We start from the raw sequence: 27,018 nt of genomic DNA, 5'->3' as shown, positions 1-27,018 counted from the left end.
CAGAAGCCTCTGATACTCTCGCCACCGTTTTCCACAATAACATTTGTCTCCTTTGCCAACCCCCCTCTAATCGATGACTGCCTTTTAATGACACTATGGGGAATTACCACTATCCAACATTAAAATGCTTTAATAATGGAATAACATCACGAAATTCATTAACAGATGAATGCCAAGCTCCAATGGCGCCCCATTGAAAAATAATACCAAGTACTTAGAAAAAAATCTCAGTTGCCGATTTGGTTGATAACCTTTCGGAGATGCACAGATATGATGCATTCTGATTAATACTACAGGCGTGTCATGTGCTTAACATTAAAAGTGGTATGAATTCTGTTTGACTTTGAGGAACATTAAAATAAATCCCCCAGAAAAGGCAATAAATAAGCTTTTACATAAAACATATGAGCCATAGTTCATGAGGCTGAGAAATTATATTTTCATGTAAGACTAGAGCCGAGGCCACTAAAATGTACTAATTAAGCAATAATTTGCAGCTAATTATCCATTTATTCCAATCTAGACATGAAGCATTATGCTCTTTGAAATCTAGAAGACACAAAATATACGATTCATATAGGCATTAATAATACAATGTTTCACCCAGTTCTAAAAACTCATTGTTTGATCATGCTAAAATAACCAGAAGCTAGTGTGACAAAATACCATGAATATGCTTAGAGGGCCAGAAGGGATCAACAAATTTGAATATTATTGTTCCCTAAAAGCAATGCATGCAACGGCTTTGAATAAATGTGCTGTACAAACCAAGGTTAAATTAGGTTGCTTAAACTCTAAGGGAGGGTTCTACACTACAGTGGCTTGCGAAAGTATTCACCCCTCTTGGCATTTAATCCTATTTTGTTGCCTTACAACCTGGAATTAAAATGGATTTTTGGGGGGTTTGTATCATTTGATTTACACAACATCCCTACCACTTTGAAGATGCAAAAAAATAAAAAATTGTGAAACAAACAACAAATTAGACAAAAAAACAGAAAACTTGAGCGTGCAAAACTATTCACCCCCCCCCCAAAGAGCCACCTTTTGCAGCAATTACAGCTGCAAGTCTCTTGGGGTATGTCTCTATAAGCTTGGCACATTTAGCCACTGGGATTTTTGCCCATTCTTCAAGGCAAAACTGCTCTAGCTCCTTCAAGTTGGATGGGTTCCGCTGGTGTACAGCAATCTTTAAGTCATACCACAGATTCTTAATTGGATTGAGGTCTGGGCTTTGACTAGGCCATTCCAAGACATTTAAAATGTTCCCTTTAAACCACTCGAGTGTTGCTTTAGCAGTATGCTTAGGGTCATTGTCCTGCTGGAAGGTGAACCTCCGTCCCAGTCTCAAATCTCTGGAAGACTGAAACAGGTTTCCTTCAAGAGCTTCCCTGTATTTAGCGCCATCCATCATTCCTTCAATTCTGACCAGTTTCCCAGTCCCTGCCGATGAAAAACATCCCCACAGCATGATGCTGCCACCACCATGCTTCACTGTGATGGTCTTCTCGGGGTGATGAGAGGTGATGGGTTTGCGCCAGACATAGGATTTTCCTTGATGGCCAAAAAGCTCAATTTTAGTTTCATCTGACCAGAGTACCTTCTTCCATATGTTTGGGGAGTCTCCCACATGGCTTTTGGCAAACACCAAATGTGTTTGCTTATTTTTTTCTTTAAGCAATGGCTTTTTTCTGGCCACTCGTCCATAAAGCCCAACTTTGTGGAGTGTACGGCTTAAAGTGGTCCTATGGACAGATACTCCAATCTCTGCTGTGGCGCTTTGCAGCTCCTTCAGAGTTATCTTTGGTCTCTTTGTTGCCTCTCTGATTAATGCCCTCCTTGCCTGGTCCGTGAGTTTTGGTGGGCGGCCCTCTCCTGGCAGGTTTGCTGTGGTGCCATATTCTTTCCATTTTTTAATAATGGATTTAATGGTGCTCCGTGGGATGTTCAAAGTTTCTGATATTTTTTTATAACCCAACCCTGATCTGTACTTCTCCACAACTTTGTCCCTGACCTGTTTGGAGAGCTCCTTGGTCTTCATGGTGCAGCTTGCTTGGTGGTGCCCCTTGCTTAGTGGTGTTGAAGACTCTGGGGCCTTTCAGAACAGGTGTATATATACTGAGATCATGTGATAGATCATGTGATACTTAGATTGCACAGTATCACCTGCACATCATGATGGTAGAGCTAATCACTTGTCAATATCAGAGGCTTCTTTTCTGTGCCTGTCTCTGTCAGTTTCTCTCGTTGGCTACTACCTGGGCATATTTCAGCAACCGGGCGAGGACCCCATCTGACGTGACATGATTAAGACATGGAGAAGGGGCGGAGGAAGGAAGGATTGTGGGTGGGAGGGTGTGTGTGTGTGGGGAATGGGTTAGAGTGAGAGCTGTGTGTGTGTAGCAGGTTAGAGCATCATCACCCACCACCCTACTTCCTCATTATCATATCAGTCAGATCCCAATCCATTCACTGGGAAGAACTCTTCTCCATCAAGCCAATCATCTGAGAGGTGTAGAAGAAGAGCAAGCGGACGGTTAATCTGATTCATAGTCAAATACTAATATGGAATGTACCACCCAGTATACAGATATACCAATCCCCCCTCTCCAAGCATTCTCTCTCCAAGCATCCTCTCTCCAAGCCCCCCCTCTCTAACCTCCTCTCTCCCTAACCTCCTCTCTCCAAGCATCCTCTCTCCAAATCTCTAAGCAGACCATCAAGCAGTTGCAAAACAGAGCCATACGCTGCGTTTAGACAGGCAGCCCAATTCTGATGGATTTTTTCACCAACTGGTCTTTTGACCAATCAGATCAGCCATTGTAAAACTGAGAGCCATAATGTTCCAGAGCCTTAGGGACTTATTAGGATGTATAAACCTGCATATCACCTTCATTCATATTCTCTATAAACTGCCGGGGCTAGAATTCTTCTTTATTTTTTGCCTGCCTTATGACGGGGAGGGTGGACAATAAACCTGCAATGATATTCATGCCGCATGGTCTTTACTGGGAAACGTATCTGAATAAGTCAAGGCTTTGCCCGTGTATATGTATATGAATGGCGGTGAATGAATGAATGAATGGCAGTGTCAAAGATCTCCATGGAAATGTTTGTTGAGGTACATTTTTCCTCCCCTACTTATATTTTTTTACTGTACAATCTGCAAAATAGGAATTGATACTGATTACAATGAGCAAAGGAAATAGTGGCCCTGGCATTCCATCCAGCAGAGAGAGAGAGAGAGGGGAAGCAGAGAGGTGGGGGGAAGATAGAAAGAGAGGTGGGGGGAGAGAGAGAGAGAGAGAGAGAGAGAACTGCAGATGGAGAGAAAGAGACAAAGGCAGAGGGAGGTAGCGAGAGAACAAGAGAATGAAAACAGGAGAGAGCAAGAAAGTATTGCTATGATGATATAACTGAGAATTATTCATTTCTCTCCTCCATGCAAAGTTCAATATGTGAATTCCACTGCGGCTCTGAGTAGCATCAGAAGCAGCAGTCAGAATTACAGGGCCCACGGTGCTCTCAGAATCTGATTTCCAGAGCGTATTATCTGGGTTTCAAAACAGGCCCAGAAGATCATACCTCTTATCTCTCACATACCTACAGTGTATTGAAGCTCCCGTAAATTATACCTTCTCTGAATCCAAATCTAACTGTTGGTTCAAATTTCAGCTAACTAGGTCAATAACATGATAGGTGACAGTGGTGTGTCTGTGCTTTGTGTGTCTGTGCTTTGTGTGTCTGTATACAGTAAGGGAAAAAAGTTTTTGATCCCCTGCTGATTTTGTACGTTTGCCCACTGACAAAGAAATGATCAGTCTATAATTTTAATGGTAGGTTTATTTGAACAGTGAGAGACAGAATAACAACAAAAAAATCCAGAAAAACGCATGTCAAAAATGTTATGAATTGATTTGCATTTTAATGAGGGAAATAAGTATTTGACCCCCTCTCAATCAGAAAGATTTCTGGCTCCCAGGTGTCTTTTATACAGGTATCGAGCTGAGATTAGGAGCACACTCTTAAAGGGAGTGCTCCTAATCTCAGCTTGTTGCCTTTATAAAAGACACCTGTCCACAGAAGCAATCAATCAATCAGATTCCAAACTCTCCACCATGGCCAAGACCAAAGAGCTCTCCAAGGATGTCCGGGACAAGATTGTAGACCTACACAAGGCTGGAATGGGCTACAAGACAATCGCCAAGCAGCTTGGTGAGAAGGTGACAACAGTTGGTGCGATTATTGGCAAATGGAAGAAACACAAAAGAACTGTCAATCTCCCTAGGCCTGGGGCTCCATGCAAGATCTCACCTCATGGAGTTGCAATGATCATGAGAACGGTGAGGAAACAGCCCAGAACTACACGGGAGGATCTTGTCAATGATCTCAAGGCAGCACCAAGAAAACAATTGGTAACACACTACGCCGTGAAGGACTGAAATCATGCAGCGTTCGCAAGGTCCCCCTGCTCAAGAAAGCACATATACAGGGATGTCTGAAGTTTGCCAATGAACATCTGAATGATTCAGAGGAGAACTGGGTGAAAGTGTTGTGGTCAGATGAGACCAAAATGGAGCTCTTTGGCATCAACTCAACGTGTTTGGAGGAGGAGGAATGCTGCCTATGACCCCAAGAACACCATCCCCACCGTCAAACATGGAGGTGGAAACATTATGCTTTACATTTTAATCATTTAGCAGACGCTCTTATCCAGAGCGACTTACAGTTAGTAAGTGCATACATTTCTTTTCTTTTTTTTGTTTTTCATACTGGCCCCCGTGGGAATCGAACACACAACCCTGGCGTTGCAAACGCCATGCTCTACCAACTGAGCTACATCCCTGCCGGCCATTCCCTCCCTTACCCTGGACTACGCTGGGCCAATTGTGCGCCACCCCATGGGTCTCCCGGTCACGGCCGGCTACGACAGAGCCTGGATTCGAACCAGGATCTCTACTGGCACAGCCTTAGACCACTGCGCCACTCGGGAGAGCTTTGGGGGTGTTTTTCTGCTAAGGGGACAGGACAACTTCACCCCATCAAAGGGACGATGGACGGGGCCATGTACCGTCAAATCTTGGGTGCGAACCTCCATCCCTCAGCCAGGGCATTGAAAATGGGTCATGGATGGGTATTCCAGCATGACAATGACCCAAAACACACGGCCAAGGCAACAAAGGAGTGGCTCAAGAAGAAGCACATTAAGGTCCTGGAGTGGCCTAGCCAGTCTCCAGACCTTAATCCCATAGAAAATCTGTGGAGGGAGCTGAAGGTTCGAGTTGCCAAACGTCAGGCTCAAAACCTTAATGACTTGGAGAAGATCTGCAAAGAGGAGTGGGACAAAATCCCTCCTGAGATGTGTGCAAACCTGGTGGCTAACTACAAGAAACATCTGACCTCTGTGATTGCCAACAAGGGTTTTGCCACCAAGTACTAAGTCATGTTTTGCAGAGGGGTCAAATACTTATTTCCTCATTAAAATGCAAATCAATTTATAACATTTTTGACATGCGTTTTTCTGGATTTTGTTGTTGTTATTCTGTCTCTCACTGTTCAAATAAACCTACCATTAAAATTATAGACTGATCATGTCTTTGTCATCGGGCAAACGTACAAAATCAGCAGGGGATCAAATACTTTTTTCCCCTCACTGTATGAGTGAGTGAGTGAGAGAGAGATAGAGAGCGAGAGAGACAGACAGAGAGAGCAAGGGTATCCTAATTGAAATGATAAAACATACAGACCACATATTCCAATTGGCTATACTTAAACTCTTTATATTTGGATCAAGGACTGATCACCCCAATCCACAGAAGTGGAGACAAATTTGACACCAAGAATTAATGTGGAATATGCGTCAACAGCAATCTCGGAAAAATCCTCTGCAGTATCAACAACAGACTCCAACATTTCCTCAGTGAAAACAATGTCCTGAGCAAATTGGCTTCTTACCAACACACCGTACAACAGACCACGCATACACCATGCACACCCTTATTGACAAACAAACAAAATAAAAGCAAAGTCTTATCATGCTTTGTTGATTTCATGAGGGTCTGCTATACAAATTGATGGAAAGCATACGACATATGACATTATAAAATCTATGTACACAAAGTGTGCAGTTAAAATTGGCAATAAACACACAGGTTTATTTTCTCAGGGCCGTGGGGTGAGACAGGGATGCAACTTGAATCTAATCTAATCAAAATGTATTTGTCAAATGCTTAAGTAAGCATTTGACAAATACATTTTAATTTGATTTGATTCAAGCTACATCCCTGTCTCACCCAACAATGCAGAGAGAGAAAAAACATTAAGAAACTCCTTGACCATGTACAGACTCAGTGAGCATAGCCTTGCTATTGAGAGAGGCCGCCAAAGGCAGACCTGGCTCTCGAGAAAAGCAGGCCATGTGCCCACTGCCCACAAAATGAGATGAAAACTGAGCTACACTTCCTAACCTCCTGCCAAATGTACGCTGCATCAGCAAGATAGAAAAGTTGCCTCCAGTACGACAAGGGGTGGCGGTCTGTGTATATTTGTAAACAACAGCTGGTGCACAAAATCTAATATTAAGGAAGTCTCTAGGTTTTGCTCACCTGAGGTAGAGTATCTCGTGATAAGCTGTAGACCACAGTATTTACCAAGACAGTTTTCATCTATATTTTTTGTAGCTGTCTATTTACCACCACAAACCGATGCTGGCACTAAGACTGCACTCAATAAGATGTATAAGGCCATAAGCAAACAGGAAAACGCTCATCCAGAGGCGGCGCTCCTAGTGGCCGGGGACTTTAATGCATGGAAACTTAAATCCGTTTTATCTAATTTCTACCAGCATGTTAAATGTGCAACCAGAGGGGAAAAAAACTCTAGACCACCCTTACTCCACACACAGAGACGCGTACAAAGCTCTCCCTCGCCCTCGCCCTCCATTTGGCAAATCTGACCATAACTTTATCCTCCTGATTCCTGCTTACAAGCAAAAACTAAAGCAGGAAGCACCAGTGACTCGGTCAATAAAGATGATGCAGATGCTAAACTACAGGACTGTTTTGCTAGCACAGACTGGAATATGTTCCGAGATTCTTCCGATGGCATTGAGGAGTACACCACATCAGTCACTGGCTTCATCAATAAGTGCATCAATGACGTCGTCTCCACAGTGACCGTACGTACATATCCCAACCAGAAGCCATGGATTACAGGCAACATCCGCACTGAGCTAAAGGGTAGAGCTGCCGCTTTCAAGGAGTGGGATTATAAAAAATCCAGCTATGCCCTCCGACGAACCATCAAACAGGCAAAGCGTCAATACAGGACTAAGATTGAATCCTACCACACCGGCTCCGATGCTCGTCGGATGTGGCAGGGCTTGCAAACTATTACAGACTACAAAGGGAAGCACAGCCGCGAGCTGCCCAGTGACACAAGCCTACCAGACGAGCTAAATTACTTCTATGCTCGCTATGAGAGCATCAGCTGTTCCGGACGACTGTGTGATCACGCTCTCCGTAGCTGATATGAGTAAGACTTTTAAACAAGTCAACATTCACAAGGCCGCAGGGCCAGACGGATTATCAGGACGTGTATTCCGAGCATGCGCTGACCAACTGGCAAGTGTCTTCACTGACATTTTCAACCTGTCCCTGACTGAGTCTGTAATACCAACATGTTTCAAGCAGACTACCATAGTCCCTGTGCCCAAGAACACTAAGGTAACCTGCCTAAATGACTACAGACCCATAGCACTCACATCTGTTGCCATGAAGTGCTTTGAAAGGCTGGTCATGGCTCACATCAACACCATTATCCCAGAAACCCTAGACCCACTCCAATTTGCATACCGCCCCAACAGATCCACAGACGATGCAATCTCTGTTGCACTCTACACTGCCCTTTCCTACCTGGACAAAAGGAACACCTACGTGAGAATGCTATTCATTGAGTAAAGCTCAGCGTTCTACACCATAATGCCCTCAAAGCTCATCACTAAGCTAAGGACCCTGGGACTAAACACCTCCCTCTGCAACTGGATCCTGGACATCCTGACGGGCCGCCCCCAGATGGTAAGGGTAGGTAACAACACATCTGACACGCTGATCCTCAACACGGGGGCCCCTCAGGGGTGCGTGCTCAGTCCGTTCCTGTACTCCCTGTTCACCCATGACTGCATGGCCAGGCACGACTCCAACACCATCATTAAGTTTGCAGACGACAACAGTGGTAGGCCTGATCACCGACAACAATGAGACAGCCTATAGGGAGGAGGTCAGAGACCTGGCCGTGTGGTGCCAGGACAACAACCTCTCCCTCAACGTGATCAAGACAAAGGAGATGATTGTGGACTACAGGAAAAAGAGGACCGAGCACGCCCATATTTTCATTGACAGGGCTGTAGTGGAGCAGGTTGAGAACGTCAAGTTCCTTGCTGTCCACTTCACCAACAAACTATCATGGTCCAAACACACCAAGACAGTCGTGAAGAGGGCACGACAAAGCCTATTCCCCCTCAAGAGACTGAAAAGATTTGGCATGGGTCCTCAGATCCTCAAAACGTTCTACAGCTGCACCATCGAGAGCATCCTGACTGGTTGCATCACTGCTGGTTGCATCACTGCTTGGTATGGCAACTGCTCAGCCTCCGACCGCAAGGCACTACAGAGGGTAGTGCGTACGGCCCAGTACATCACTAGGGCCAAGCTTCCTGCCATCCAGGACCTCTATACCAGGCGGTGTCAGAGGAAGGCCCTAAGAATTGTCAAAGACTCCAGCCACCTTAGTCATACAATGTTCTCTCTGCTACCGCACAGCAAGCAGTACCGGAGCGCCAAGTCTAGGTCCAAAAGGCTTCTTAACAGCTTCTACCCCAAAGCCATAAGACTCCTGAACAGCTAATCAAATGGCTACCCAGACTATTTGCATTGTCCCCCCCCCACCCCCTCTTTTACGCTGCTGCTACTCTCTGTTTATTATCTATGCATAGTCACTAACTCTACCTACATGTACATATTACCTCAATTACCTCGACTAACCTGTGCTGTAATTACGTCGACTAACCCCTGTATATACAGTGGGGAAAAAAAGTATTTAGTCAGCCACCAAATAGTTAAAAAGATGAGAGAGGCCTGTAATTTTCATCATAGGTACACGTCAACTATGACAGACAAATTGAGAATTTTTTTCTCCAGAAAATCACATTGTAGGATTTTTAATGAATTTATTTGCAAATTATGGTGGAAAATAAGTATTTGGTCACCTACAAACAAGCAAGATTTCTGGCTCTCACAGACCTGTAACTTCTTCTTTAAGAGGCTCCTCTGTCCTCCACTCGTTACCTGTATTAATGGCACCTGTTTGAACTTGTTATCAGTATAAAAAGACACCTGTCCACAACCTCAAACAGTCACACTCCAAACTCCACTATGGCCAAGACCAAAGAGCTGTCAAAGGACACCAGAAACAAAATTGTAGACCTGCACCAGGCTGGGAAGACTGAATCTGCAATAGGTAAGCAGCTTGGTTTGAAGAAATCAACTGTGGGAGCAATTATTAGGAAATGGAAGACATACAAGACCACTGATAATCTCCCTTGATCTGGGGCTCCACGCAAGATCGCACCCCGTGGGGTCAAAATGATCACAAGAACGGTGAGCAAAAATCCCAGAACCACACGGGGGGACCTAGTGAATGACCTGCAGAGAGCTGGGACCAAAGTAACAAAGCCTACCATCAGTAACACACTACGCCGCCAGGGACTCAAATCCTGCAGTGCCAGACGTGTCCCCCTGCTTAACATTTTACATTTTACATTTTAGTCATTTAGCAGACGCTCTTAACCAGAGCGACTTACAGGAGCAATTAGGGTCAAGTGCCTTGCTCAAGGGCACATTAACGTCATTTAGCAGACGCTCTTAGCCAGAGCGACTCACAAATTGGTACGTTCACCCTATAGCCAGTGGGATAACCACTTTACAATTTGGGGGGGGGGGGGTTAGAAGGATTACTTTATCCTATCCCAGGTATTCCTTAAAGAGGTGGGGGTTTCAAATGTCTCCGGAAGGTGGTGAGTGACTCCGCTGTCCTGGCGTCGTGAGGGAGCTTGTTCCACCATTGGGGTGCCAGAGCAGCGAACCGTTTTGACTGGGCTGAGGGGGAGCTATGCTTCCGCAGAGGAAGGGGAGCCAGCAGGCCAGAGGTGGATGAACGCAATGCCCTCGTTTGGGTGTAGGGACTGATCAGAGCCTGAAGGTACAGAGGTGCCGTTCCCCTCACTGCTCCATAGGCAAGCACCATGGTCTTGTAGCGGATGCGAGCTTCAACTGGAAGCCAGTGGAGTGTGCGGAGGAGGGGGGTGACGTGAGAGAACTTGGGAAGGTTGAACACCAGACGGGCTGCGGCATTCTGGATGAGTTGTAGGGGTTTAATGGCACAGGCAGGAGGCCAGCCAACAGCGAGTTGCAGTAGTCCAGACGGGAGATGACAAGTGCCTGGATTAGGACCTGTGCCGCTTCTTGTGTAAGGCAGGGTCGTACTCTCCGAATGTTGTAGAGCATGAACCTGCAGGAGCGGGTCACCGCCTTGATGTTGGCGGAGAACGACAGGGTGTTGTCCAGGGTCACGCCTAGGCTCTTCGCACTCTGGGAGGAGGACACAGCGGAGTTGTCAACCGTGATGGCGAGATCATGGAACGGGCAGTCCTTCCCCGGGGAGGAAGAGCAGCTCCGTCTTGCCAGGGTTCAGCTTGAGGTGGTGATCCGTCATCCATACTGATATGTCTGCCAGACATGCAGAGATGCGATTCGCCACCTGGTTATCAGAAGGGGGAAAGGAGAAGATTAGTTGTGTATCGTCAGCGTAGCAATGATATGAAAGGCCATGTGAGGATATGACAGAGCCAAGTGACTTGGTGTATAGGGAGAAAAGGAGAGGGCCTAGAACTGAGCCCTGGGGGACACCAGTGGTGAGAGCGCGTGGTGCGGAGACAGCTTCCGCCACGCCACTTGGTAGGAGCGACCGGTCAGGTAGGACGCAATCCAGGAGTGAGCCGCGCCGGAGATGCCCAGCTCGGAGAGGGTGGAGAGGAGGATCTGATGGTTCACAGTATCAAAGGCAGCAGACAGGTCTAGAAGGACAAGAGCAGAGGAGAGAGAGTTAGCTTTAGCAGTGCGGAGAGTCTCCGTGACACAGAGAAGAGCAGTCTCAGTTGAATGACCAGTCCTGAAACCTGATTGGTTTGGATCAAGAAGGTCATTCTGAGAGAGATAGCAAGAGAGTTGGCTAAAGACGGCACGCTCAATAGTTTTGGAAAGAAAAGAAAGAAGGGATACTGGTCTGTAGTTGTTGACATCAGTGGGGGTCGAGTGTTGGTTTTTTGAGAAGGGGAGCAACTCTCGCTCTCTTGAAGACGGAAGGGACATGACCAGCGGTCAAGGATGAGTTGATCAGCGAGGTGAGGTAGGGGAGAAGGTCACCGGAGATGGTCTGGAGAAGAGAGGAGGGGATGGGGTCAAGCGGGCAGGTTGTTGGGCGGCCTGCAGTCACAAGTCGCAGGATTTTATCTGGAGAGAGAGGGGAGAAAGAAGTCAGAGCATAGGGTAGGGCAGTGTGAGCAGGACCAACAGTGTCATTAGACTTAACAAACGAGGATCGGATGTCGTCAACCTTCTTTTCAAAGTGGTTGACGAAGTCATCCACAGAGAGAGAGGAGGGGGGGAGGATTCAGGAGGGAGGAAAATGTGGCAAAGAGCTTCCTAGGGTTAGAGGCAGATGCTTGGAATTTAGAGTGGTAGAAGGTGGCCTTAGCAGCAGAAACAGATGAAGAAAATGTAGAGAGGAGGGAGTGAAAAGAAGCCAGGTCGGCAGGGAGTTTAGTTTTCTTCCATTTCCGCTCCGCTGCCCGGAGCTCTGTTCTGTGAGCTCGCAATGAGTCATCAAGCCACGGAGCTGGAGGGGAGGGCCGAGCCGGCCGGGAGGATAGGGGACACAGAGAGTCAAAGGATGCAGAAAGGGAGGAGAGGAGAGTTGAGGAGGCAGAATCAGGAGATTGGAGGGAGAAGGATTGAGCAGAGGGAAGAGATGATAGGATGGAAGAGGAGAGAGTAGTGGGAGAGAGAGAGCGAAGGTTGCGGCGGCGCATTACCATCTGTGTAGGGGCAGAGTGAGTAGTGTGGGAGGAGAGCGAGAGAGAAAAGGAAACAAAGTAGTGGTCAGAGACTTGGAGGGGAGTTGCAGTGAGATTAGTAGAGGAGCAGCATCTAGTGAAGATGAGGTCAAGCGTATTGCCTGCCTTGTGAGTAGGGGGGACGGTGAGAGGGTGAGGTCAAAAGAGGAGAGGAGTGGAAAGAAGGAGGCAGAGAGAAATGAGTCAAATGTGGACATAGGGAGGTTGAAATCCCCCAAAACTGTGAGGGGTGAGCCATCCTCAGGGAAGGAACTTATCAAGGCGTCAAGCTCATTGATGAACTCTCCAAGGGAACCTGGAGGGCGATAGATGACAAGGATATTAAGCTTAAATGGGCTAGTGACTGTGACAGCATGGAATTCAAATGAGGAGATAGACAGATGGGTTAGGGGAAAAATTGAGAATGTCCACTTGGGAGAGATGAGGATTCCTGTACCACCACCCCTCTGACCAGATGCTCTCGGGGTATGTGAGAACACATGGTCAGACGAGGAGAGAGCAGTAGGAGTAGCAGTGTTTTCAGTGGTGATCCATGTTTCCGTCAGCGCCAGGAAGTCGAGGGACTGGAGGTTGGCATAGGCTGGGATGAAGTCAGCTTTGTTGGCAGCAGAACGGCAGTTCCAGAGGCTGCCTGCGACCTGGAACTCCACGTGGGTGGTGCGTGCAGGGACCACCAGGTTAGAGAGGCAGCAGCCACGCGGTGTGGTGCGTTTGTGTAGCCTGTGCAGAGAGGAGAGAACAGGGATAGGCAGAGGCATAGTTGACAGGCTGTAGCAAATGGCTACAAAAATGCAGAGGAGATCGGAATGAAATGAGCTGAGCATCTGGGAGCGGAGAGAGCAGGACCTCCCTCACCAAAACTTCTACCTCAGAAACTAAAATTGTTTCACTGAACCACCCGAACAAAAACTCTCCCAACTTCCACCTTTAGAAATCAGAATTGTTGTGAACCACAGCGGTTCAATGTTTAAAGGAATAGACTCAACCCACTTTATTCAACTATGACACCATAGCTAACTAGCAAGCTAGCATCCAATAACAATAACACACCGTATAGCACCAACACTTGGTCACAACAAACCACCAATAGTGTGATAACACACTAAACAGATCATTCGTGTCTGTGTCAAGTTCCTTTCATGACACAGCAATGATTAGACATTGGCTAGCTAGGACAAGTATATTGTATTTAGCTACTACCGTACAGTTAAGCTGGTAGTAGCTAATCCAGCTAGCAATGGCCACTGTGTTGACTTTGTTTGAAGAACGGCTAGCTGGCTAGCTTCGTGCTACACCCGGCACACAATGGCTATTGTGTTGACTCTAACTCAGTTCGAAAAACGGCTAGGTAGCTCGCCGTGCTACAGCCGGCACTGCCAGGACACAGTAACTACCCACAACAACCCACGATGCTTAGCTATGACGCCGTAGCTAACCTGCAAAGCTAGCATCCATTAACACACAATTTAGCATCAATACTTGGTTACGACAAACTGCCAAGAGTGTGTTAGCACACTAAACAGATAATTCAAGTCCGTGTCTAGTTCCTTTCATAACGCATAACGCAGCAAAAATTAAACGTTGGCTAGGGACTACATTAACATTTGGAAACAGCTCTCCAGCGTTGCTAATCGATACCAGTAGCTACCCGCTAGCTAGCTAGCCTCGTGCTTTGATACTAACCTACAATTACCTACGGAAACCTACAATAACAACAATACTAACCTATAATAAATACAATACCTAACTACAGCTAACTACCTACCTACGTTGGCTAGGACTACATTAACATTTGGAAACAGCTCTCCAGCGTTGCTAATCGATACCAGTAGCAACCCGCTAGCTAGCTAGCCTCGTGCTTCGATACTAACCTACAATTACCTACGGAAACCTACAATAACAACAATACTAACCTATAATAAATACAATACCTAACTACAGCTAACTACCTACCTACGATCTAAAACATGGTTAAGCTTTACTCAACACCATATGAGAAGCTTACCTCCTGCTTACCTCCAGCTAGAGGAGGAATTTAAGCCAGTACATGTCCAGGCCCGTCTGAAGTTTGCTAGAGTGCATTTGGATGATCCAGAAGAGGATTGGGAGAATGTCATATGGTCAGATGAAACCAAAATATAACTTTTTGGTAAAAACCTCAACTCGTCGTGTTTGGAGGACAAAGAATGCTGAGTTGCATCCAAAGAACACCATACCTACTGTGAAGCATGGGGGTGGAAACATCATGCTTTGGGGCTGTTTTTCTGCAAAGGGACCAGGACGACTGATCCGTGTAAAGGAAAGAATTAATGGGGCCATGTATCGTGAGATTTTGAGTGAAAACCTCCTTCCATCAGCAAGGGCATTGAAGATGAAACGTGGCTGGGTCTTTCAGCATGACAATGATCCCAAACACACCGCCCGGGCAACGAAGGAGTGGCTTCGTAAGAAGCATTTCAAGGTCCTGGAGTGGCCTAGCCAGTCTCCAGATCTCAACCCAATAGAAAATCTTTGGAGGGAGTTGAAAGTCCGTGTTGCCCAGTGACAGCCCCAAAACATCACTGCTCTAGAGGAGATCTGCATGGAGGAATGGGCCAAAATACCAGCAACAGTGTGTGAAAACCTTGTGAAGACTTACAGAAAACGTTTGACCTGTGTCATTGCCAACAAAGGGTATATAACAAAGTATTGAGAAACTTTTGTTATTGACCAAATACTTATTTTCCACCATAATTTGCAAATAAATTCATTAAAAAATCCTACAATGTGATTTTCTGGAATTTTTTTTCTCATTTTGTCTGTCATAGTTGACATAGTTGACTATGATGAAAATTACAGGCCTCTCATCTTTTTAAGTGGGAGAACTTGCACAATTGGTGGCTGACTAAATACTTTTCCCCCCCTCAATACTGTTATTTTACTGCAGCTCTTTAATTATTTTTAATTTTAATTTTTTACTTAACACTTATTTTTCTTAAAACTGCATTGTTGGTTAAGGGCTTGTAAGTAAGCATTTCACTGTAAGGTGTACACCTGTTGTATTCGGTGCATGTGACAGATACAAATTTGATTTGATGTAGCTCTAATTACGATATTGGAGATACATATTTCCCACAGATCACACAGACCCACAAAGAATTTGAAAACAAATCAAACATTGATTATCTCCCATATCTGTTAGGCAAAATACCGCAGCGTGCAATCACAGTGGCAAGATTTGTGGCCCATTGCCATGAGAAAAGGGCAACCAGTGGAGCACAAACATTGTAAATACCACCAATATTTATCTGTTTATTTATCTTCCACTACTACTCGTACTACTATTTGCACATTGCTAAAACACTGTACATACAGTGCCTTTAGAAAGTATTCACACCTCTTGACCTTTTCCACATTTTGTTGTGTTACAGCCTGAAGGTATAACGGATTAAATGTAGATTTTTTTTTTCCACTGGCCTAAACACAATACCACATAATCTTAATATGTTCAGCAGTAAAAATTAGCTTAACATGTCAGATAATGAGATGCATGCACTCTGCGCAATAATAGTGTTTAACATGATTTTTGAATGACTGCTGAACCTCATCTCTGTACCCCACACATAAAATTATCTGTAAGGTCTCTCAGTCGAGCAGTGAATTTCAAACACAGATTCAACCACAAAGACCAGGGAGGTTTTCTAATGCCTCGAAAAGAAGGGCACCTATTGGTAGATGGGTAAAAATAACATGGTCAAGTTATTAATTACACTTTGGATGGTGTATCAATACACCTAGTCACTACAAAGATACAGGCGTCATTCCTAACTCAGTTGCCGGAGAGGAAGGAAACCGCTCAGGGATTTCACCATGAGGCCAATTGGGACTTTAAAACAGTTGGAGTTTATAGGCTGTGATAGGAGAAAACCGAGGAAGGATTAACAACATTGTAGTTATTCCACAATACGAACTAAATTGACAGATTGGAAATAAGGAAGCCTGTACTTAATACAAAATATTCCAAAACATGCATCCTGTTTGCAATAAGGCACTAAAGTAAAACTGCAAAAAATGTGGCAAAGAAATTAACTTTATGTCCTGAATAAATCTAACAACACATCACTGAGTACCACTCCTCATATTTTCAAGCATGGTGGTGGCTGCATAATGTTATGTGTATGCTTGTCATTGGCAAGGACTACGGAGTGTTTTTAGGATAAAATAAACAGAATAGAGCTAAGCACAGGCAAAATCCTAGAGGAAAACCTGGTTCAGTTTGCTTTCCAGCAGACACTGGGAGACACATTCACATTTCAGCAGGACAAGAACTTAAAACACAAGTAAACTTCTTGATATTAGTAAAAACACTAAAACTGGTAGGTTTTGGTAATGGAATTTCAAGGCACAAGGCAATGTTTCTTAAACTTACAGAAGGCAGAAACAAATATCCTAAACTAAATATGTGTTGATATTAGTTGGCAGGGGTCTTCAACATTATTGTGTTTTGATGTAAATTATTTGTAATACCTTAAGACTTTTTCTGGTAGCTGTTTTATAAGACTCCTTAAGGAGAAAGAGCGAGGGGAAGCTTCTCTGCTACAATGAGTCATACCATTTGGATTCATCTCTCCCTTCTCATCCTCACATCACAGGAACATCTGGCTGTGAAGCCAGTCAATAAAAGGCTCATTGGCCGTGTGCGTCATGATTGACTAATTGAGCCCCTTCAAATGACAGCCTTTACAAAATCAAATGTCATCATCATTCATGTGTATCGGCAGAGGCTCATCCATATTTAAAGATAAATATATATTTCACTGCAGAGATGAGTTGACGCTTGGTGTCACAAAAGGACATTGCGATGGTTAAAATCAGGTCAATCAACAAATCCAATTATTTACAGCCCAACTGTATTCCAGACCAAACTAATTGATAATACTAAGAAGACCAAACTAATGGATGATGTGATAATGTTGCAGATAAACCATGAAGATGAAATGATTACACCATCCTCGGTTGTCTTGACAGTTATCTGTCAGGTGGATTGAACACTACGTATAGTCAACTCGGCTTCTAATAACCATCATCTGTGATGCTATATGCAACAGCTAGTTAAGCAAGCAAACCAGGCAAGGCATTGTCATAACTGAGGCAAGTATGAGGCCGTTCAGTAGGCTATCTAAACCCTATGTAGTACCAACGAAAAGCTAGGTTGTGGTTCTAAGCCTCTAAAACCAAGACTACATCCAGCTAACACCCCTAATGTGGAAAGGCAGATAATGTACATGTTTTATCAAGAGCAGGCAACACTTTTGCATGTGAACACTCCTTCGTCATTCCTGCACGATTTACATTGGTCACTTTGTTTTGATGACTTTACCAGCGGCTTTGAACGGGGCATCAGGCTCAAGCCTGGGAGGCAACCCGGTTTTAAAACGAATGCAATAACGCTTCACCTGGTGCAAACGCCCTCATTGCTGTCTTACCTTGTCCATAGACTGCTTGCAGGGTAAAGAAACCACTATGCCATTTTGTAATTTGGGTGAATTATCCCTTTAATAACTGACTCTACAAACAGAAGCATGTGAGTTGAAGTCCTCGAGAGCCAACAGAAAGCAACAGATACTAGTCATATGCATCGTCACGCTCAACGTCCCAGGAAATAATAATAAATAATAACAAAAGATGTGCCCCCTCCCTTCGCTCTCTTGAAGTGAGAACGTCGCTTTCTGCATACCTCCAATTCAGTCACTGGTAAATGTGTCATATCAGCACTCTCCGAATCTTTAGACACAATAGTATACATAATATTGCATCCAGAGACAGACAAGCAGACAAGCTCACAGTGCCATTGTAACATTTTCACTAGACAACAATGTATACACCCAGTAAATATTTAGTTTTTTCCCACAATGCATTGGAGCTGAAGTCTAATGATGGTACGGTGTGACAGGCCTGCCATGAGAAGGGAATGTTCAGCCATAAAGCATAGCCGGTTTTAACAGTGTGTGTTTTCACCAAACCTGAATGTACAGTTCTAGAATTTGGCATATTTCACTGGGTGCGAGTGGCTTTCTTCAGAGCAGCATGCAGTCTAAAAGAGCTGTGTGTGTCACCCCTGCAGACACTATACCCAAGCGTGCACACACACACAAAAAAAACTCTCTCTCTCTCTCACCCACACACAAAAACTCTCTCTCTCACACACACACACACACACACACACACACAGTAAGTGCAGTACCCAGAGGTCGAGCCTCATGCACAGTTAATGTTTCTCCTGTCTAGATGATTAACGTTGCCTGATCACCGCTACCAAACGGCGCCCAAATTTCGGTCCCCTCCCGACTCACCTTCTGTGTTCAACACACTCCTGGGCCTCAATAAAAATAGCTGCTCCTCCCCTGTGGTTCACTTTGTTCCAGCTTGCTGTCAGTACCTGTCAGAACAAGTTCTTTGTCCACTGTGATGGCAGGCCTGGGAGATTTTGATTTAAAGAGAGGAAACTGAGAATGTTTGAAAAGTTCACAGTGAATGTCCCTATTTGTTTGTTTGAGCTATGTGTGGGATTCTTTTTTTTTATGACATATGTATTATGTCTATTCAGAAAAACACGTTTAATAATTTAATAATGAACTGACCACATTCACTGCCATACATAAACTCAACTACTTCTTGTTCTCTTCCAACAAGTAACTAACCTCTGACCAATCAGAATAGAGAACAGTAGTTGCTAGGTAGATCATCAATTACCATTACAATTCCAAACAACTGATACAGCATATTTTAGAACTACACAAAATTATATGTATCCTTAGATGCAATTCTACACATTGTCATTTACATGTAAAAGGACCCATGAGTACCAATATGTGATGTAGCCCCCTGTAGCTCAGTTGGTAGAGCATGGCGCTTGCAATGCCAGCGTTGTGGGTTTGATTCCCACTAGGGGCCAGTATGAAAATGTATGCACTCACTAACTGTAAATCGCTCTGGATTAGAGCGTCTGCTAAATCACTAAAATGTAATGTTTATAGGAGCATGTCAAATTAAGTCTATATGTTTGGGAAATGAAGGCATGAATACGTTTTTCAACCATTTTCCATCCTGAAAATGAGGAATAAGCAAAGGCTTCTGGTACTGGTACTCCCTGTATAGAGCTCCATTCTTGTGTATTTTATTGTATTCCTTGTCTTAGTTACTATTACATTTTTTATTATAATTTCTTAAACTGCGTCGTAGGGAAAGGTTCGTAAGCAAGCATTTTACTCTAAAGTCTACACCAGTTGTATGCGATAAATACAATTTGATTTGATGCTTTCATTTCTGGTCACACAGTTGGAAAAGGGGTCATAAAAAAATCTACTAGAAAAAGTCTTAAAAAGGTATTAGAAATACATCAAAACACATTCATGTTGTAGTAAATGTAAGTTTAAGAAATACTGCCTAGAGTCTGGTCATTCTGTTACCAAAAACCCAAATTACATTTTTACCATTTAGCAGACGCTCTTATCCAGAGCTACTTACAGTTAGTGAGGGCACACATAATTTTTTTATTTTTCATACTGGCCCCCCGTGGGAATGGAACCCACAACCCTGGCGTTGCAAACGCCATGCTCTACCAACTGAGCTACATCCTTGCCGGCCATTCCCTCCCCTACCCTGGACGATGCTGGGCCAATTATACGCCGCCCCATGGGTCTCCTGGATTCGAACCAGGGTCTCTAGTGGCCTTAGACCACTGCGCCACGCGGCTGTGCTTAGATCACATACAGTGTGCTCTAAAAGTATTAGGTCAGTGACAATTTTTTTGTTGTTGTTTTGGCTCTGTACTCCAGTACTTTGGATTTGAAATGTTACAATGACTATGAGGTTAAAGTGCAGATTGTCATATATATAAGTACATTTGACCCAATTATTTTGGTCACCTAAAAATGGGGTACTATGTACAAAAAGTGCTGCAATTTCTAAACGGTTCACCCGATATGGTTGAAAATACCCTCAAATTAAAGCTGACAGTCTGCACTTTAATCACCCATAATGTAGTCAAACATTTAGTATTTGGTCCCATATTCCTAGCACACAATGATTATATCAAGCTTGTGACTCTACTAACTTGTTGGTTGCATTTGCTGTTTGTTTTGGTTGTGTTTCAGATTATTTTGTGGCCAATAGAAATTAATGGTAAATAACATAGTGTGTCATTTTGATTGTAAATAAGAATAGAATGTTTCTAAACACTTCTACATTAATGTGGATGCTACCATGATTACGGACAATCCAGAATGAATCGTAAATAATAATGAGTGAGAAAGTTACAGACGCACAAATATCATACCACCAATAACAGGGGAGGTTAGCATATTTTTTTGGGGTATGATATTTGTGCATCTGTAACTTTCTCACGCATCATTATTCACGATTAATTGAGGACTGTCCGTAATAATGGCAACATCCACATTAATAATCAGAGACAAAACCAAAACAAACAGCAAAGCATCCAACAAGTCTTGTATCATTTCAAAACCAAATGTGCTGGAGTACAGAGCCAAAAAAACAACAAAAAATGGTCACTGTCCCAATACTTTTGAAGCTCACTGTTTCTTTAACATATTTTCTAATATCTCTCCCTTATGAGGAGGGAGGATTATGAAAGTTCACAGAAGTAACAAGTAAAGGTAGACCCACCAATTAGTGAGTTTTTTTTTTACGGATAACAAATTTGTTGATGAATTATTAAGTGATTAAAACGAGTCACATTTACCAAATCAGTAAAAGAGTGACCTAAAAAAATTAAATCAGGAAAAGAATGACTGCAATTGAATTGGCCACAAAGGGAAATCATAGTAGTCACAAAGCACAGTTGCAGTAGAGTACAGTACAGTACAATGTCATTTATAAACCGGGTCAATCGAGCCCTGGATGCTGATTGGCTGAAAGACGTGGCATATGAGACATTATAAACCGAGTGGTTTGAGGCCAAAACGTATACCACGGGTATGACAATTTTTTTGTATTTACTGGTCTACTTACGTTGGTAATTAGACCCACACCGTAACACCTCCTCCTCCATGCTATACGGTGGGAAATACACATGCGGAGATCATCCGTTCACCCACACTGCATCTCACAAAGACACGGCGGTTGGAACAGGCGGTCAGTGGTTTCTTTGCAGTAATTCGACCAGAACTGCCGTTCTGCGGCCAACAAGGCAGAGTTCATCTCAGCCTATGCTACCCTCCAGTCCCTCGATTTCTTGGCGCTGACGGAAACATGGATTACCACAGAAAACACTGCTACTCCTACTGCTCTTTCCTCGTCTGACCATGTGTTCTCGCATACCCGAGAGCATCTGGTCAGCGGCGGTGGCACAGGAATCCTCATCTCTCCCAAGTGGACATTCTCTCTTTTTCCCCTGACCCATCTGTCTATCTCCTCATTTGAATTCCATGCTGTCACAGTCACTAGCCCATTCAAGCTTAACATCCTTGTCATTTATCGCCCTCGCTTGACGCCTTGATAAGTTCCTTTCCTGAGGATGGATCACCCCTCACAGTTCTGGGTGACTTTAACCTCCCTACGTCTGCCTTTGACTCATTTCTCTCTGCCTCCTTCTTTCCACTCCTTTCCTCTTTTGACCTCACCCTCTCACCGTCCCCCCCTACTCACAAGTCAGGCAATACGCTTGACCTCATCTTTACTAGATGCTGTTCTTCTACTAATCTCACTGCAACTCCCCTCCAAGTCTCCGACCACTACTTTGTATACTTTTCTCTCTCGCTCTCCTCCAACACTACTCACTCTGCCCCTACTCAGATGGTAATGTGCCGTTGCAACATTCGCTCTCCCGCTACTCTCTCCTCTTCCATCCTATCATCTCTTCCTCTGCTAAATCCTTCTCCCTCCAATCTCCTGATTCTGCCTCCTCAACCCTCCTCTCCTCCCTTTCTGCATCTTTTGACTCTCTATGTCCCCTATCATCCCGGCCGGCTCGGTCCTCCCCTCCTGCTCCGTGGCTTGACGACTCATTCGAGCTCACAGAAGAGGGCTCCGGGCAGCCGAGCGGAAATGGAGGAAAACTAGACTCCCTGCGGACCTGTCATCTTTTCACTCCCTCCTCTCTACATTCTCTTCCTCTGTTTCTACATTTCAAGCCTCTGCCTCTAACCCTAGGAAGCTCTTTGCCACCTTCTCCTCCCTGCTGAATCCTCCTCCTCCTCCCCCTCCCTCTCTGTGGATGACTTCGTCAACCATTTTGAAAAGAAGGTTGACGACATCCGATCCTCATTTATTAAGTCAAATGACACCGCTGGTCCTGCTCACACTGCCCTACCCTATGCTTTGACTTCTTTCTCCCCTCTCTCCAGATGAAATCTTTTCGACTTGTGATGGCCAGCCGCCCAACAATCTGCCCGCTTGACCCTATCCCCTCCCTCTCTTCTCCAGACCATTTCCGGAGACCTTCTCCCTTACCTCACCTCGCTCATCAACTCATCCTTGACCGCTGGCCATGTCCCTTCCGTCTTCAAGAGAGCGAGAGTTGCACCCCTCCTCAAAAAACCTACACTCGATCCCTCCGATGTCAACAACTACAGACCTGTATCCCTTCTTTATTTTTTCTCCAAAACTCTTGAGCGTGCCATCTCTAGCCAACTCTCCTGCTATCTCTCTCAGAATTACCTTCTTGATCCAAACCAGTCAGGTTTCAAGACTGGTCATTCAACTGAGACTGCTCTTCTCTGTGTCACGGAGGCTCACCGCACTGCTAAAGCTAACTCTCTCTCCTCTGCTCTTATCCTTCTAGACCTATCCGCTGCCTTTGATACTGTGAACCATCAGATCCTCCTCTCCACCCTCTCCGAGTTGGGCATCTCCGGTGCTGCTCACTCTTGGATTGCGTCCTACCTGACAAGTCTCTCCTACCAGGTGGCGTGTCGAGAATCTGTCTCCGCACCATGTGCTCTCACCACTGGTGTCGCCCAGGGCTCAGTTCTAGGCCCTCTCCTATTCTCTCTTTACACCAAGTCACTTGGCTCTGTCATATCCTCGCATGGTCTCTCCTATCATTGCTATGCAGACGACACACAATTGATTTTCTCCTTTCCCCCTTCTGATAACCAGGTGGCGAATCGCATCTCTGCATGTCTGACAGACATATCAGTGTGGATGTGAGGGGAACGGCACCTCCTTACCTTCAGGCTCTGATCAAACGAGGGCACTACGTTCATCCATCTCTGGCCTGCTAGCTCCCCTACCTCTACGGAAGCACAGTCCCGCTCAGCCCAGTCAAAGCTATTTGCTGCTCTGGCACCCCAATGGTGGAACAAGCTCCCCCACGACGCCAGGACAGCGGAGTCACTGACCACCTTCTGGAGACACTTGAAACCCTACCTCTTTAAGGAATACCTGGAATAGTATGAAGTAATCCGTCTACCCCCCATAAAAAAGAAAGACTAAAAAAAGTGGTTGTCCCACTGGCTATCATAAGTTGAATGCACCAATTTGTAAGTCGCTCTGGATAAGAGCGTCTGCTAAATGATGTAAATGTAAATGAAGGCCTGATTCACACAGTCCCCTCTGAACAGTTGATGTTGAGATGTGTCTGTTACTTGAACTCGGTGAAGCATTTATTTGGGCTGCAATTTCTGAGGCTGGTAACTCTAATGAACGTATCCTCTGAAGCAGAGTTAACTCTGGGTCTTCGGTTCCTGTGGCGGTCCTCATGAGAGCCAGTTTCATCATAGCGCTTGATGTTTTTTGCGACTGCACTTGAAGAAACTTTCAAAGTTCTTCAAATGTATTGACTGACCTTCATGTCTTAAAGTAATGATGGACTGTCGTTTCTCTTTGCTAATTTGAGCTGTTCTTGCCATAATATGGACTTGGTCTTTTACCAAACAGGGCTATCTTCTGTATACCCCCCATACCTTGTCACAACACAACTGATTGGCTCAAACGCATTAAGACAAATTAACTTTTAAGAAGGCACACCTGTTAATTGAAATGGTGGCAGGTCTCAGATGATCCCGCAGGTGAAGAAGCCGGATGTGGAGGTCCTGGGCTGACGTGGTTACACGTGGTCTACGATTGTGAGGCCGATTGGACGTACTGCCAAATTCTCTAAAACGACGTTGGAGGTGGCTTATGGTAGAGAAATTAACATTAAATTATCGGGCAACAGCTCTGGTGGACATTCCAGCAGTCAGCATGCCAATTGCATGCTCCCTCAAAACTTAAGACATCTGTGGCATTGTGTTGTGTAACAATACTGCACATTTTAGATTGGCCTTTTATTTTCCCCAGCACAAGGTTCACCTGTGTAATGAGCATTCTGTTTAATCAGCTTATTGATATGCCACACCTGTCAGGTGGATGGATTATCTTGGCAAAGGAGAAATGCTCATTAACAGGGATGTAAACAAATTTGGGCTCAAAATTTGAGAGAAATAAGCTTAAGCAAATGGAACATTTCTGGGATCTTTTATTTCACCTCATGTTACATTTATATATTTTGTTCAGTGTAGCTACATGCAAAATTTGTGTAATTGTGCATCAGTCAGACAATCAGCATTAGTACTTACCAAAGCCTTTAAAATGGATCCCTTGTGATGCACGGTGTACAGTAGCTTCATTATCAAATCCAAACGTTTAAGTGAAGTGGTCCATATTTCAATAGACATTTTGAGTGAATATGGTAAGAATAAATAAATATACATTATGCTGCATGGTAGCTTTTATAAAGCCTAGAAAACCAAGATAATATTGTGTTGTTTGTGTCCACCTAGCTACTTTTCTGTTGCTAGCAGCTAGGTCATGATACTCGGCTGTCATGAACAGGCTGCACTCTCCAATCAACGCTGATTAGGTCCAGGTGTACGTTTGTCCTTCCAAATATGGTAATCAATACAGATTCTTTGGTCTAGTGGTTGTTCCCATTTACACACTCACATAACTACATCATTCTTCTGGTTTTACCTGTCTATGTTTACTTAAGCCTGGCAGGGTTCAAATACTTGAACAATTATTTCAAATACTTTCACCGTTTGCTTGAGTCTGCCTGGAGTGCCAGCTGGACAGGGTTTGCCATTTTGGGATTTTTCTATTGGTTTATTAAACCAGGCACGCTCAACCAGGCACAAATAAATTATTTGAAATTATTTTCAAGTATCTGAAACCCAGGTCTGCGTGTAGCCTTCTTTTTATTTGCATTGTGAGAAAACAATTTTTGGGAGTTTGCCATATCAGCACTGATGATATTTGTCTTTTTGCATTGTTTTAGCTAGGCTACTGTAGGTTGCTAAAATGATGTACATGTTGTCTTCCTATAGGCACAACATGGCTTGCCATATGATATTTCATTACTGAAAGACTCCCACATGAGCTTCCTTCTAGTATCCTGATATTTCCTGTCCAGTATCTATAACAAGTGAGAAGCATGCTCGAATGGAACACTTTCTCTGTCCTTCACACGGTCGGATTTGCTTACTTAGCCAAGGCACTCACGTCTAATGCTAATCTGAATGAAACCAGTGGAAATCTTGGCTTTGTTTCAGAGGGCTAGATTTAGGCTAGCCCAACGACCTTCTCTCAGAGCTAATGGAAAGTTTGCCGGCTCAATATGTCCCAGCCAGCACAAGCTCAGAGAGAGAACAAGAGTGGAAATATGAAATGTGTTGAAGCTGTCGCTAACGTTTGTGTAGACAAGACTGAAGGAGTGTAGTAACTTGTGAATGTGTGGCTCATGGCAGAACATGTATCATTGATTAATCATTGATTGTTTGGATCATATTTTTGTTATATAATAAATACACAATGGAAATGTGTAAAATATATATTACAATGTATCAAGATTTAGATACTTTTAATTTAAACTGTGTGACAATGACAATGTTCTGCTAGGTCACTTTAATCACTTCAATGCAACACGTCAGAGATGGTCTTGTGTCCACCCTAACAATGGGAGTCGTTGTCGCAAAGGCGGAAAGGCAGGCGGGAGGAGGCGAGATCAGGGTGGGAACATTCTAGCCAAAAAGAGGGCAGATACGTGCGTGAACAACAGACAAAACTCCAATATAAAACCATTTTTTTCAAAGTTGCAGAGATTCCACGTGCGTCCACTTATATCAGTTAATTCGTAACAACCTAAACATTACAAAACTTCTATTCGAAGTTAGAAAATTAGCTATAACATTTTTTGTTGACCAAATCTGACATTCTCTCATAGACCTCCATACAAAAAATCCCCAATTGGTCTGCTTAACTCTGTATTCTCGCATGGACAGATTTTGACGGGAGTGGAGCCTCTCGCTTCGCCTCTTCCTCTCTAAACACGTCAATATTCAGAGTCACATGAACACCTACCAGCCATCTCATTGGGTGGGAATAATGTGTCAACCTTATAGGATGACGTCTGTAGCGAATCAAGATAAACAACTGATAGTTCTAGAATCCAGAAGAATTCTCAAGAGGTAATTATAGTGAGAGAAGTAAGTTTTAAGCAAATTATCCTTCCGGAGTAAGTTGAAACAAAGTGTTAAAATGGGGTTAATTGAATTTTAAAAGACTTGTCACAGAAGATTATGAAGCCCATGAAACACCACTTTAATGACGTTATTACCATGCGGATTAAGGCGTGGAGTATTTTTAACCAGTAATTAGAGTCACACTGTCTATGCACAGGGATGGGCAAAAATTACAGAATAAAATAACAAAGTACAATTACAAAATACCATAAAGATCAATGTATCAAAATAAACTACAAAATACATGTATTTTGTATTTTAAAATACAGAAATACATTTGCAAGTAGCCACCCCGAACAGCAACAACATTCTCAGTAACGGTTACAG

Source organism: Coregonus clupeaformis, chromosome 8, assembly GCF_020615455.1.
Source record: "Coregonus clupeaformis isolate EN_2021a chromosome 8, ASM2061545v1, whole genome shotgun sequence".
Taxonomy (NCBI): domain Eukaryota; kingdom Metazoa; phylum Chordata; class Actinopteri; order Salmoniformes; family Salmonidae; genus Coregonus; species Coregonus clupeaformis.
The sequence above is the reverse complement of the archived record's forward strand: the minus strand, read 5'-3'. Positions refer to the sequence as shown.